Below are 12,498 nucleotides of genomic sequence, written 5' to 3'. Positions count from 1 at the left end.
TACAAAGTGTTCTGTGGTTGTTTGCTGTCTGTGCTAACCCTAGTGGCATATGAAAGAGGCTACACTGTGTACCAAGGATGTCTGCCACCAGTACTGGGCTTCGGGTAGCTCTGCAAAATGCCAGGACATCACTTGAAACTAATTAAAAAAAAATGCCGGGACACCCCAAGGCCTGCTGCCACCTGCCAGCTCCCTTAAGGTTCAGCCATTGATAAAGCTACGTGTGGTAGGCAAGTGCGTGAGACTGGATCTCAGAGAGTCACTAGTGGGAAGCGTTGTGGTCACCAGGTAATATAAATTCTTGTTTGGTGCCAGTGCTGAGCCTGAAACTACTTGGTAAAAGCCTCAGAGCACACTGAGGCCAGTTGCCACCCGCCTGGGGTCTGTTGGACTCTTACAATTTTCTAAGAAAGAGTGCAATACTCTCTAGAAAGTGCCTCTGGCCTGAGGGAGTTGGGTGGGGTGGGGTCCCGGGGCGTGGCCGCGGAGCTCACCAGACCAATCAGATTCAGATTTGGCCGTAAGCGTAGGGGGAGGGCTCAACACAGGAAAGATGGCGCCAGCCTGCTGGCTACATGGGAGGAGAACTCCATATAAGGAAAACGCCAACTGTCCTCCACCTCTTGCCTTAAAGCCACACACCTCAGTCTGTCCCCCTGTATGCCTCCGATGCACCTCGAGTCACTGTCCCTCCGCTGGAGCCCGAGGTGAGTGCATGCGAGCGAGTGAGTCTATGCGGGCGACAGCTGGGTTTCCCATTGCCTTCTGTCCCTCCTGGATGGTCGGAGTCCCCACTGTTTTTCACAGCCAGATGTGGGAGCTCCTCTTCCTGGCACCAGTACTCCCCCTCGGGAGGTTGGTGTGGGTCTGGGGTCTCTCCCTTCTACGGGGGAAACCTCCATGGCTGAGATATCCCTCCCAATTTTCAACTGCCACTCGGAGGCTTGGGGCCAGCCCATTTCGTGTCTCCACGCCCCTACCAGTCTCGACGTGGCTTCTTTATATCCTTAGTTATAAAATTTCTGTTTGGTCAGACTTCAGATGGTTCTCCAGGTTGATTGTTCTATAATTATTTGTAATTTTAATTTGTTCATGGAAGGAAGCAGTGTTTATCTACTCAGCCATTTTGCATCTCCGGGACTGATGTATTCTGAGCAGGTGCTTGCAGGGGCAGGAGCACTGCACAGGGAGTCTGGAGGTCTGGTTGGATGGGTGACCTTGGAGCCTCCCTCACTGGGCTTTTGTGAGCCTTCATCAACATGGCTCCCATGAAAAGGGGCCTGGTACACTGTAACCTGCGGGCTCTTCTGGGCTGGGGACCTGGCACCCTGTCTGGTGAGGGCAACTATTCATGGAAGGTGGAAGGAGCAGGTCTTGGGTAGAGAGGGTGGTGAGAAGCCAAACAGATGGGAGTTTCGTCCTGGCTTGGGCAAGTTACTTGGCCTTAATTTCCTCATCTGAAAAAATGGGATAGTAACAGTATCTACATCACAGATTGGTGGGAAGATTAAATGAGTGCTGATCAAAGTGCATGGCACGTGGCGAAATATTCTTTTCATACATGAGTTTTTCTTGAAGTTGTGTGCACATGTATTTAAATTCATATTTTATTTTTAGAGAAGTTTTAGGTTTACAGAAAAATTGATCAGAAAGTATAGAGAGTTCCCATATACCTGCTCCCCAAGTTTCCCCTGTTATTTACATCTGTATGAGCGAGTGTGGAGCATAGACTATCGTTGATGAACCAGTACTGATACATTATTATTAACTAAAGTCCTTAGTTTACATTAGGGTTCACTCTTTGTGTTGTACATTCTGTGGGTTTTGACCATTACAGTATCACTACCCTAAAAATCCTCTATGGTCCATGATTCATCCCTCCCTCCCTTTCTTCCCCTGAACACCTGGCAACCACTGTCCCCATAGATCTACCCTTTCTGGAATGTCATATAGTTGGAATCATATAGTACATACCCTTTTCAGATTGGCGTCTTACACTTAATAATATGCATTTAAGGTTCCTCCATGTCTTTTCGTGGTTTGATAGCTCATTTCTCTTATCACTGAATAATATTCCATTGTCCGGATGTACCACAGTTTACATATTCATTCACCAACTGAAGGACATCTTGGTTGCTCCAAGTTTTGGCATTATTAATTTTATAACATCTGGGAGGTGTCATGGTTTGAGTGCAGGGACTTTAGAATCACTCAAACCAGAATCTGAATGGCTCCAGATTCTGCCACTGGTTGGGTGATCTTGGAAAATTAATCTCTTTCACCTTCCTCTGCTGAGAAATAAGGATATGAAAGGCTGTCACACAGACATCTATACTGAGATGGCTAAAATGGAATAGAAATTTGTTTCTCAGGTCCCCACCTAGGGGCTCTAGGTCAGCAGAGGGCGCTACCACACTGGGTAAATTCAGGGACCCAAATCCACCATTTCAACACCAGGCTTCTACAGTCACTTTGGTGGTCCCATCTCTGACAGACAGCCGGAGGTTAATAGAGTGTGGGGAGCTCACTCCGTCCCTTAACCTGGCCTGGAAATGGCACACATCACTCTTGCTCACATGCTATTGGACAGAACTTGGTCACATGTCCTTACCTCACTGCAAGGGTAGCTGGGAAATGTAGTCTAGCCATGTGTCTGGCTCCAAGTCTAATTAGAGGAAAGAGAGAATAGCGTTTGGTGCAGTCTCTGCCATGTGATGGAACCTACATTATAGTTTTGTGATGAGGATTAAATGGGAGAATTTGTGTAAAGTCCTTATCTTAGTGTCTGGTGCACAGTTAGTTCTCAATGTGTGTTAGATTTTTCTATGATTATTCACTAGGAATTATAGGGTCGTAGCATTTCTGAGCTGGGGGACTTTCAAAGTGATCTGGCTCAGTGGGTTTCACACTGTGTTCAGCTGACCCCTTCAGACCTCTCAGGGACCCCTGGGGTTCAGAAAGGACAACCTTCCTTTCTTCCTACCTTATCTAGTTTACCTATTGGGTTCTAGATAAGATTCAATTGAAAGAAGTGTCTGCAGCTTAAAAGAAGTGAAAAACCACTGTCCTAGGTCAAGTCCCTGAGGTCACACAGTGGGTTCTTTTACCTCCCCAACAGCCCAACCTTGTCTCAGCCTTGTCTCTTGGTTCGGATGGTGCAGGGCTGGGCCTAAGCTTCTTTAGGGCCACCAGCAGGGATGGCGATAAGGACAGAAGAGACAGGGAGCCCAACAGTCCCCAGAGGCTGTGGGCTGAAGTCAGCCTAGAGTTCATCCCCAGTCAACTATCTGCCCCCTGCCTCCAAAGGATTGAGGTTTCTTAGCCTGACTCTCATGGCCCAAGGCCTAGGAGGGCAGGGACAGCCTCTGGGATCAGCAGGGTACACGAGTCTCAGGTGGGACACACATCTCCCACCTGTCCTTGGGCAAGACCCTGCTCCCAAGTCCGGCACATCACGTCTGTGCCTGATACATTCCATCCTGGCATACTGGCCCCATGCCCAGGGCACAAGCCTATCCAGATGGCTTGAATCCAGCTCTACTGTCCTGAGTATTTGCTCCGTCTCCTGGACTCACAGAATCTGTGAAAGCGATGAACTTGCCTTGCTGTCATGTGTGCTACTAAGGGGGCTGTGGGGTGGAGTGTTAGAGTATGGGCTTGGGGTCAGCAGACACAGGTTCAAATTCTGGCTCATTCACCTATTTGTGTGTGTGTATGAGACCTTCAACGTCATTTGCTCTCCCGGTCCTTCAGTGTCTCATTTGGGAATTGGGGATCATAGTACATTCTCAGAGGGTCGTGTAAGGATTAGCAAGATAATGTGCATAAAGCCCTTAGAGTAAATCCTCAATAAATGGCAGCTATTGTCAGTTATTTGTGATCCTAGCCAAGAAAGAAAGTCTGAAATACTAAACAATGTATTGTAATAGTATATGGACTTGTTATTAAAAAAAAACCCTGAAGGATATAAGTAAAAGTCTCTTCCCTGCCTTGTCTTGCCTTCTTCACCCACCTCCATATCTCGTTCCAGAGGCTACACTTCTTAAAAATCATCTTTAATGAGCCCCAAGCTCCAAGGTGATAGTCAAGAAGGCTTGTCACGCTTTGCCTTAGGAACTGCCTCACCGGCTGGTCCTCGCCTCCCTTTCCTCTTTCACCTACTGCCATTCCGGCCCCACCCCATCCCCATCTCCTCCTTCAAGTTCCACTGAACTGCCAGTCCAGGTGCCTCATCTTTGCCACTGCTGTTTCCTCTGCTTGAAGTGTCTGTGCTTTCTTTTCATCAAACTCCTACTCACTCTTCAAAACCCAGTCCACTTGTCTCCTCCTCTTTGTGATAGCGTCCGTGATTCCCCACCTCCCTTATGAGCCACACCGTCTTGCTGGCAATGGTCTAATACAGGTTCCTTGGCCCGCACTTGGCCCAGGACCGCACCAGGGCAGGGACCTGGGCCTCAGCCTCTCCCCGGCCTCTGGGCCCAGCGTGGGCAGGTCCCAGAGCAGCTGATCAGGGAGAGTCTTTGAAGGACTAATTTTCTTGTGGTTTACATTTATGTACTAACCACAACCCTTTTCCTGGGTCTAGCCCCATGGTTCCTATTTCCCTGTGGTTGAAGGGACCACTGAGCAAGGGCCAGCAAGTCCTGTGGTGCTGATGGAGCCTGTTCTCCCTGGAGGAATTTAATGAAGTTAATAGCCTGGGAGATAAAAGGGGTTTGCTCCGCAGAACAAGAGTGTGGACTCTCTGAGACCAGTGGAGGGTACCCCTAAGTGGAGGCATGGGGAGAGGCAGTATTGGCACTTCTCTTCCCTTTGCTGTGTCCTTCTGGAGACACTCAATTGTACAGGCTTTGAGGTCCTCATGGCCCTGGCCCAGGGACCTCTTAGCATGGGACTGGTGCTTGTGACTGTGGACTTTGGAAGTAGTTTGAGCAGGTACAAAAGCCTAAAAGCCTCTGTGAGAGGCCCTGGGGTTCAGTTCTTCAGTATGCCGTTCTGCAGCCCCTCTGATTTAGGGATAGAGAAAGCCAGGTAGGCACGTGCCAGGTTGGCCTGGGTGCCTTGGCTGAGGACCTATGTCGTGTCTGTCTGTGTCACCTCACCCACTCTTTGGACCTGGAACAGTTAACTTGCCTTCTGGTGTGCTCTTCCCTTCCCATGTCATTCCTGTCATTTCTGCACGTCCGACCCAGCTCATCTTTCAAGACTCATTTCAAACACTAGCTCTTCCGTGAAGCCTTTCCTGATTTTCTACTCCTCTCTCTCCAAAACAGGATGGATTTTCCTCTTTTCAATTCCTATGACACTTTGGTCTTTGATTACCTCTTATTACTATTTCTTTAATTTTTAACTTACACAACAAGTGCTTACTTATTTAAAAAGTCAAACAAAATAGGGATTTATTTTAAAAAGTCAAGAATTTGCTCCTCCTACTTTTTCTACCTCTCTAATCCTGTCCCTCTACCCAGTGACCCCTGTGAAGGGTTTGGAGGATTCTTTTCATAGTTTCCTTCATGATACACACACACACACACACACACACACACACACACACACAGAGTGATAGACAGTTTTGACAAGGCTCCCAATGACCCCCACCTCTTGTATTTATGCCCTTGTGGGTTCCCTTCCCCTTGGGTGTGAGCTGGACCTAGTGACTTGCTTCTAATTACTAGAATATGGCACAATTCATAGGATGTTACTTCCATGATTAGGTCACAAAAGACTGTAACTTCTGCCTTCTTGGTATTCTCTCTGGTTCTTGTCATGTGCTTGCTCTGATAGAGAGGGCCACCTGGCAAGTAACTGAGGGTGGTCTCTGGCCAGCCACCAGTAAGGAGCTGAGGACCGAGGCCTATAAACCCTGGAGGAACTGAATCTTGCCAACACTACATAACTGAGCTTGAACACAGATCCTTCCACAGTCAAGCCTTCGGATGACTGCATCCCCAGCAGACACCTTGATTGCAGCCCGTGGGAGACCCTGAGCCTGAGGCCCCAGCTAAGCAGTGTCTGGATTCCCGACCCACAGAAACTATGAGATAATACGTGTGTATTGTTTCAAAGTGCTAAGCTTTGGGGCAATTTGTTATGTAGCAATATGTAAGTAACACATCTTACATGCTGGTGCTTTTGTTTCTATAGGATAATTTCATAATAGTGATATTAAAGAGTCACCAGATGTACACATCTGTTAGCAGATGAAGTTATAGTTCTTTCCGAAAGATTGCAGCAGTAACCTTCCCATGCGCTCACACCATCATCAGAACTGAATATTATCAATCTTTTACCATTTTTGCTACCCCAATGGGTGAAGATGTCATCTCATTTTATTTTAGTTACAGGTTGCAATTCCCTGATTACTAAGGAGGTTGAGCACTTTTCTTATATTTATTGTCTCTCTGTATTTTATTAGACAAACATTTACCGAACCCCTACTGTGTGCCAGGTACTATTATATTATTAAGATATTAATAGGACATAAACCTTGCCCTCAGAGAGCTCACAGCTCGGCGGGGAAGATGAACACATAAAAATAGATGAAATAGCGTATAAGCGCTGAAATAAACATCTGCATCCAGTGTTCTGAAAACACACAGGTAAAAGAGACCATAATTCCTGGGGTTGCTTGAGAAGACAGGTGTAGGAGTAGGCGTTTGAACAGGGTGTCAAAGGAGGTGTAGAAGTGTGTCAAATGGAGAAGAGTCCAGCGTGGGCAAAGACCCAGAGGCGTGCAGGAGTCGGCGTTCGGCAGGGTTGGAATAGAGGAGGCAGAGAGATGGGAAAGGCGGCGGAATGGGCCCGAGGTGAGATGGAGCAGGTCGGTTATGGCTGATTTGGGAAGGATTTGGGTGCTGTGCTCAGGCCTTTGGAGGCCATCAGGCAGGCAGCAGGGCGGCCCCCGAGGACTTTTCAGCAGAAGAGTGACATGACGGGTTGACACAACGTGGGTTTATTTGTGTACCTGTCACATCTCATTGACTAGAGGACATGAGGGTCTGTATCAGTTTCATCTCTGTGTCTCTCCTAGCGCACAGCAAGTATCCACACACATCTGTGGACTGCGTGAAAACATGGGTCCTGACCCATGGATGGGATTGGCCAACGTGGGCTGAAAACGTTAGTGTGGCCATGAGTTGTGAGCCACAGGCTGGGACATGTGGGATGCAGGCAGCAAGAGAGGAGGTCCTGGTACCACAATGCAGGACCATGAAGGCCTCCCAGATGGGCAGGGCCCACGTGGGTTCCCTGCAGCTGACTCCTGGTGGGGCTGCTCTTGCTGCTCACCACACACACGGGCTTCTCTCCACGTAGCTCCTTAGAGACGTCCTGAGGCCTCGGCACCCACAGACAGATGGCTTCCTTCCTACTCCTGTTTTGCCTTGGTGTCTGCTTCCCAACTAGCCATGATGGAGGTAGGAGCCATGCTCCTTATTGTATTTTTAATAAGGCTAGATGGTCTCCAGGAGGAAAGAGGATGAGCTGAAAGGAGCCCTTCATGTTTCTCTTGTGCAACCATCCTCCCCTGACTAATGCAGTTCTTTCCCCCATGCGTGAACCCCAACTGATTTTCCCTCCGTCAGAATCCCTCAGGCGTTTCCAGCCTTCTGATGGTAACCGATGAGGACACACCGGGTTCCTGTTGTTAGCGGGAAGGCCAATGGTCCCAGCATGTGTGAGACCTACTTGCTGCAGGATTAGAACAATTCTGCCAACAATAATAAAAGCCTTTACCTGTCGAGCGCCTACTGTGTGCCAGGTCTATGCCAAGGGCTTTGCATATGTTATCTGGTTCAGTCTTCTCACTACTCTTGTGACGTCTGTGTTATTATTATTCCCATTGTACAGGTGATGAAACAGAGGCACAGAGAAGTTAAATAACCAGGTCAAGGCAGTCCTGACACTAGGGAGAGGGGCCAGGACCTGCAGTCTCTGTATGGAGATTCACATCCAGACTTTAACCAATTCAAATTCTCCATTGTGGCTTCCTACCATGTGCCTTAAAGGAATGCCACGCTGGCCCCTGGTGCAGTGTCTCTGCCTGAGTCTTTCCTCATGGGCACCAGGGGAAGGAGTTGGGTTTCCTGCCCTTGTGTTTTGTTCAGAGTAAGATGAACAAAAGGGGTTGGTGGAGTCAACAGTCTTGATGCCCTCTCTGACCTCTCGGCTAAAGGCAGGACAGCAGGACAGATGGGGTTGTAATCCTGGGGTGGAGCAAAGCGTTAGGTGCCATAGGAACCGGGTTCCTGGAGTATTAGGCTGGAGGCAGGAGATTGGGGTCTGGGGTGAGCTCTGAAACCATGACCAGGGTGTCTTTCCTGGGCAGTTGGCACCTCGTGGGGGTTGGGAGAAGTTCAGAGGTCTTTTGGGGGCAATTATCTGTCTTCATCTATTTCTAATTTAGCTTTTCTTTTTCCTTTTCTCTTTGCCCTCTTTCTCATCCTCTTCTTTCAATATGGAAATAGCATTATTGTTTCTCTGAACATAAAAATTCATGCTCTTTGCAAAAAAAGTCAGATAGTATAAAAGTTTGAAGACAAATGTAAAAATAACCCATAATCTCCACCGTCCAGAAATAGACACCATAACATTTGGTGTGTACCTGTTCAGACCTTTTCTGTTTGCTAGGATGGAGTCAGATTATACAACCAGATTCTCCCTGAACCTCTCCCTGTACAATACACCACGGTCATCTGTCAGCACTACTTTGCCATTTTATGTGCTGTATGGGCTGTCACTTTTGGATGGATTGTCACGTATTTTGATCTTTTTTTGGTTGTACCTCGCTCCTAAAACACTGATGTGCGTGTCTCAAGGAGCTAGTTATGGTAACGTCTCACATCATCCTATGATGCATTTTTCATCTTGTCCCTCTCTGACCTGACGCTGGACCCAGGGCTCTAGGTTTCAAGGTGGACAAAGGAGAGGAGAGGCTTAGTGTCCTCACAGACCAGTGGAGGGGGACACTAAGAGAGAGAGAAAGAGAGAGAGACAGAGAGAGAGACAGAGACAGAGAGACAGAGAGAGAGAGAGGGCATTCTGGGCACCACGCTGGCAGGATACCTGGACGTGGGTGAAGGGGACATTGGGAGGCATTGCCTATGTGAGCAGCAGTGCTCTGGGTGATAGACAGAGCTTTCTTGGGTAACTTGACATTCTAGAAGAAAACAAATCCCTGGGACATGAGAGAATAAGATGTCAAACTTCCATTCATCCATCAAATATGCATCTACATCCATTCCGTGTGTCAGGATCGGGGCTAGGCACTGGAGATGTCGAATCACGTAAATCATAGTCTGTGCCAAGTGCCATGAAAAGACTCATGGGAATGGAGAGATGGGAAGGATTGTGACCTCTTTGCGCTATTTGGGAGGAAGGCATTTGAACTAGGTCAGGGTGGAGAGTGGAAAGGAGGGGAGGCCTGGAAACCCCAGGCTGGAAGATAGCACGTATCAGCAGTTAGGTGGAAAAGCAGAATGCATGACGGACGTGTCGGTGGGAGTTAGGAGGAGGGTGGGAGATGGGAATTAATTGATGAGGGCTGATTAGGACCAGGTCTTGAAGGGTTTTGAATGTCAAATATTATGCTAAGGGATTTATCCTGTAGGCCTTTGGGAGGGATTCGTGAGTTTGGAGCTTGCAAAAGATCTGTTCCAACAAAGATCTCTCTGGCCATTCTCATGGAACAAACTGGGGCCAGGGGACCAGGCACAGGCTCTGCATGGCTTGTGGCAGAGATGGAGAGGATCTGAGCTAAGACGGGGTGTAGACGAGGGGGCCCATGTATTAGTTGCTAATGAGACAGAGGGCACTGGGTTTGGTGCAGAGCAGACATGGGAGGCAGGGAGAGGGGAGGGAGGAGGCAAAGGTGAGGGCAGATTTCTGATGGTCCAGGGTCGCAGCTCCACTAGCTGGGGAGGTAGACGGGTCAGGGTGAGATCAGCACACAGACATGGAGGCAGGGATTTTGCTCCTCTGTCTCTTCTGCTGCCTAAGGCAGGAGGAGTCAGCAAAAGACCAGTCTTGCCCTCCATGTGGCTTTTTGACTCTCATAAACAAACACAGGGTCTTACTCTCAAGGGGGCCTTGGAGTTTATCCCACCCATCTCCTCATTTCATGGACAAGGAAACTGAGACTCAGAGAGGGGAGTGATGGGCCCAAGGTCACACAGCAAGTCACTGGAAAAGCTGGTCCACATTCCAGGTGCTGTGATTCCCAGGACAGGTTGATCCCGCCACACCAGGTGCCATGACCAGGTGTGGTAGCAGCTGTCGGCTGTGGAGCCAGACACACCTGCCTGGAAATCTGGGCTCTGCTACTAGCTGGTGACCTTGGGCAGGTCCATCAGTGTCCTCATTTTGAATGTAGGACTCACAATCCTTGTCCTGCAGGGTAATCAGGAGGATTGAATGAGACACTTGAGAGAGATGCCTCGTCTGTGCCTCAACAGATATTGCTTCTCTATTCCTTCCTGTCTTCCAAGCTTGGCCTCGTCATTTATTAGGTCGGTGCAGAAGTAATGGTGGTGTTTGCAATTTTAACCTTTTAAACCACAATGACTTTTGCACCAACCTAATACAATCTTCCATCTCAGGGCCAATCTGTTTACTCTTAACCAAGATCTTACAAATCTCCTGAATTGGCCAGGATTCAAATTAATGTAAACCTTTTCGCAAGGTTTACCTTGCTACCTTTAGCAAGTTTTTTTTTTAACTTCTCCAGCACTCAGTGTTCTTATCTGTAAAATGGGGAAAATAATCCCAAAACAAATTTTGGGGAATGAAAGGAGACAATGCAGGTAAAGCATCTAACACGACGCCCAGCCCTGGGCACAAGCTTCATGCCGTCTCAGCCACCTTGGAATCGTGATCACGTGAATCCCAGGAGGCACCTGAGAACCTGCGGATGCCCTTGGTGAGGCCATGCCTGCGTCAGAAATACCGACAAGCTTGCGCCTGGCATTTCACAGGACCCTCGAGGGTGCCCCGAAGCAGTTTGAAAAGGCTGATTAGGACAAGCAGTTTCCTCTTTGCTGTGTCTCTTTTTAACTTATTTTGCTTTGATCTTCCCATTTGCTACTAAGCGTGTGTGAGTTACCTGCCTCTGTGATCTGTACATTAAATACAACTGTTCAGTATGAGGAGGAGGCTGTGTTCATTCATGTTTTTTTCCCTTTCTATTAATGAAAACAGGGCTTTTTAATATGCATTGGGCTCCTAGGTAGTCTATTGTTTTTTCGGTCTCAGTAAAGTTTGAAGGGACTTTCGGATGGTGAGTGACCTTGGACAAGGTGGGTAAACCCTCTGGATTCCTGGGTTCGCATGTTTGAATTTAATAGGGCATAATCAGCATCTGCTATTTTGTCCACTGTAAAGAGCAATCCACCCTCTCACAGTGGGAATGAAGGTCGGAGTCCTCAGCTCGGTCCATTCTCAGGGCCTTTGCACGCGCCGTTTCCCTTACAGAAATGTTCTTCACTCAGCTGACCTTATAGTTTGCTTCTTTATTTGTTAATAAATATTGTTTCTAATATTGTAATATACATTTTATTTTTAAGGTTCCGCTGTGTTTTTTTGATTGGAATTGTGTGCGGTTGTAATCCTTCTATCAAGACATGCAATATACAGTCACATTCAAACAAGTGATACTAAAATAACTTACTGATAAATTCTAATGTTGAACACAGACTAGTTCTAGCTCTACGAACAGTAGAAAACAAAACCACCGAGTTTACCTTGGAAGATGTAAATTCAGGCCATTATTTCACCATTTAGAAAGCTGAGAAATTCAAATTGAGACTAATTTTCTCCTTTTGGAAGTTTGCTATGTGGGACGTCCTCCAGCCGTGAGCCATTTCTGCATGGGGCGCGCGTGGAGACGGGGCCGTGCGATTGTCCTCGTACTGTGCCCTAGTCAGTGCTCAGGACCCGCCTACCAAGCCCAGCTTTTTACGCTCACCCTGAGTGTACTTGTAGGAAAACACCCCTAGAACCTTTCCCCAAATCCCATAATCCACTGACTGCAGGGTGTCCCCTTCTGACATGCGCACACCATCTTGGTCTTACTCACAGGCTTCCAGGCTCACATGGGGGACCATCATGTCAATGGTTAGCTGACCGAGAAAAGCGCCAGGCCTAGCAGCTTCCAGTGGTCAAGTATTATCTATCCACGATAAATCTCTGTCTCTTTCTCAGACAGGCCTTACGGTACCACCTCAACTAAAACACCTCTCCCACCACTATCCCCTTTCTCTGGCTTGCTTTCCCTCCTAGCACTAATCACTCACTACCTGTCATTTCACTGTGGGTTGTTTATTGTCTGTCTTCTCGGCACACAGGGACTGTGTCTGGATTTGCTCACTGTGGTATCCCCTGTGCCCCAGCCGATGCCTGGCCCAGAGTAGATGCTAGTGAATAGTTGTTGAAGGAACGCCAGCCATGGGACTTGGGTTGAGCATCTGGGGCATGACGGGAAAGGCACCTGGGCGCGGCCCTGGT

At 48.1% G+C, this 12,498-nt stretch overlaps 1 pseudogene; it reads right to left on the bottom strand.

The window, feature by feature from the left end:
* Positions 1-11,759: 11,759 nt before the first annotated feature.
* On the bottom strand, positions 11,760-12,044 carry LOC117027758 (acylphosphatase-1-like; annotated as a pseudogene).
* Between the last annotated feature and the right edge of the window lie 454 nt (positions 12,045-12,498).

The sequence above is a fragment of the Rhinolophus ferrumequinum genome, chromosome 9 (assembly GCF_004115265.2).
Source record: "Rhinolophus ferrumequinum isolate MPI-CBG mRhiFer1 chromosome 9, mRhiFer1_v1.p, whole genome shotgun sequence".
NCBI lineage: Eukaryota > Metazoa > Chordata > Mammalia > Chiroptera > Rhinolophidae > Rhinolophus > Rhinolophus ferrumequinum.
The sequence above is the reverse complement of the archived record's forward strand: the minus strand, read 5'-3'. Positions and strand labels throughout refer to the sequence as shown.